The sequence below is a fragment of the Podarcis erhardii genome, assembly GCF_964252035.2.
Source record: "Podarcis erhardii genome assembly, chromosome: 8".
Classification (NCBI taxonomy): domain Eukaryota; kingdom Metazoa; phylum Chordata; class Lepidosauria; order Squamata; family Lacertidae; genus Podarcis; species Podarcis erhardii.
The window spans coordinates 13,043,160-13,046,006 of NC_138499.1; the positions used below are offsets into that span (position 1 = coordinate 13,043,160).

Below are 2,847 nucleotides of genomic sequence, written 5' to 3' on the forward strand. Positions count from 1 at the left end.
TCTAGGGCTAGGCAATGGCTGTGGCCGACTAGTTAAGCACCACAATTAGCATAACTAAAGACGTAGCTCTGTGCCATAGAATGAATCTTCCCCTTGCCTTGCCTAACTGCTAGGTGGAGAGAATAATAGCAATGCAGTTGTGTGTGAGCTGATCTAGAAAGCAGACTGAGAAGCTGGAGATAAAGAAAAGGAAGGGATTTTTTTACCATATGTGGTGGGATTGTAATTGTGGCGTTTGCCTCCTAGGTGGGTCATAAGGAAAGGGTTAAAATGAGTGTGATGTGATTGGCCAGTGGGAATGCAAGGGAGGAGGAAAAGGTAGAGTGGGAGGTTTTGAAAGTCAGTTGAGGTTTGGGAATTGGAGAAGGAAGAAGGAGGAATAGGCAGTGGGTTGGTCGAGTTGTATTGTGAGAGAGTGAGAGGAATTGTTAGGTGGAGTCAGATAGATAGTTGGGGATAATCAGTTTGAAGTTGTTAGGAACTAAGATTAAGAAACTGTCAAGAAAAACTAACTGAAACCATAAGCTTGTTCCTGCATTTAAAAATAAACTTGATTATTTGTTTATGTTAACAACTGTCTGGACTCCATGTGTCCCCGTGAGAAACGGGGTGGTGGCAGCGAAGAAAGCAATCACAGTGGTGGCACAGGGGCAATAGACCATCAAATGTCCGGGGCCCCTGTGTGATCGCCACAGTAATGAAATTAAAAAGTTTTGGGAAATGATATACAATGAATTGAAGAAAATGTTCCATCTAACATTTGTTAAAAAACCTGAAGAGTTTTTGTTCGGAATTGTAGGGAAAGACCTGCCAAGGAAATCGAAAAATATTTTCATGTATGTGACAACGGCGGCAAGAGTCTTAATAGCGCAAGGATGGAAGAATAAGGAAATCCCGACTAAAGAACTATGGCAAGAAAAACTGATGGATTATGCAGAATTGGCAAAATTGACACACAAACTACAGGACAAGGATAAATGTGACTTTAGAGATGAATGGGAACCCTTTACAAAGTACTTAAAGCAGCAACAAAATGAACTGGACTCCTTGGCAGGTTTTGAATAAACACTCACAAACTTTCTTTTGATAACAGTTAGTCAGATAAACTAAGGACCTAAACAACTTTGTAACATGCAGAGAATAACACTTGTTGATAAACCAGAGAGAGGAGCTGAGGGAAGTCTGGGAGGGTGGGTTATTTTATGGGGAGGGGGGAAATAGGGGGGGGGGAATTAAGGATGATATGTTTTTTGATAAAATGTTTTGTTGAAATTCCTAATAAAAAAAGATTATTATTATTTTAAAAAAGAGAAGCTGGAGATACCGAGATACATGCTTGATCTGTGCTGGAATCCAAAGCTGCCACGAAGGGAGAAGCAAGATATGTTGTGGTGTTAATGCTGTGATCTTATGCTCAGGTTGTGTATGAGTATAAATAAAACCGAATAGCCTAAAGACAACACAGGCTCAGTTGAACTTCATTTTGAAGAAATCAAACCCTGCATAAGCGAGTGGAACCCCTAGATTCTCTCACTGCTTGGATATTAATGGTACTTCTGTATATGTGCTTTGTAGATCAGCAATAAATCACTTAAGCCAAGGCTTCCCTCCCACAAGCCTTTGCTGTTCCGGACTCATGCCAGTGCTGGCTGTAAAACAAACCGGATGCAGAGTTGCCCTGCTTTGATCCTGTTGAAACCCAGTGGGAGTTACATGTCCTAAACTGGGCTCCGGATTGCAGCTGGGCCATTAGTGGCAATAGTATTATGTAGGATTTTTGTCTGCAAGCCAGCCAGCTGCAGAGGAGAACTAATAACTGGCACTGAGTATTTATATAATGTGTTTCCTAAACACTCAAAGGACTTCAGGTATATTATATCAGTAATCATTGCATCAGTTCCTCAAAGTAGGTTAATGGACATGCCCACAAATCACAGATGGAGGAGGACTACAACTAAGATAAAGTAGCTTGGTCCATGGAGCAAAGAGCAGCTTCTTGGGAGGGACATAGTATTTAGACTGGAATAATGTCTGTTTTGGGGGGGCAGGAGGTGGGCAGGTGTGGAGAACTCCCTGGTCCTGAATAGGGTAACTGTGCCCCTGAAGGACCAGGTACGCAGCTTGGGAGTCATTCTGGACTCACAGCTGTCCATGGAGTCTCAGGTCAGTTCTGTGTCCAGGGAAGCTGTTTATCAGCTCCATCTGGTATGCCGGCTGAGACCCTACCTGCCTGCTGACTGTCTTGCCAGAGTGGTGCATGCTCTGGTTATCTCCCGTTTGGACTATTGCAATGTGCTCTATGTGGGGCTACCTTTGAAAGTGATCCAGAAACTACAACTAATCCAGAATGCGGCAGCTAGACTGGTGACTGGGAGCGGCCACCGAGACCACATAACACTGGTCTTGAAAGACCTACATTGGCTCCCCGTACATTTCCGAGCACAATTCAAAGTGTTGGTGCTGACCTTTAAAGCCCTAAACGGCCTCGGCCCAGTATACCTGAAGGAGCGTCTCCACCATCATCGTTCTACCCGGACACTGAGGTCCAGCGCCGAGGGCCTTCTGGCGGTTCCCTCGCTGCGAGAAGCCAAGTTACAGGGAACCAGACAGAGGGCCTTCTCGGTAGTGGCACCCACCCTGTGGAACGCCCTCCCACCAGATGTCAAAGAGAAAAACAACTACCAGACTTTCAGAAGACATCTGAAGGCAGCCCTATTTAGGGAAGCTTTTAATGTTTAATAGATTATTGTATTTTAATATTCTGTTGAAAGCCACCCAGAGTGGCTGGGGAAACCCAGCCAGATGGGCAGGGTATAAATAATAAATTATTATTATATTATTATTATA

The 2,847-nt window shown here is 43.9% G+C and overlaps 1 long non-coding RNA gene across 1 annotated transcript; it reads left to right on the forward strand.

Annotated features, from left to right (window-relative positions):
- Window positions 1-233: 233 nt before the first annotated feature.
- Window positions 234-574, forward strand: LOC309348521. Its single transcript, XR_014159444.1, has 2 exons — window positions 234-390; window positions 421-574. It is a non-coding gene; the product is annotated as an uncharacterized lncRNA (long non-coding RNA).
- The last annotated feature ends 2,273 nt before the right edge of the window (window positions 575-2,847 follow it).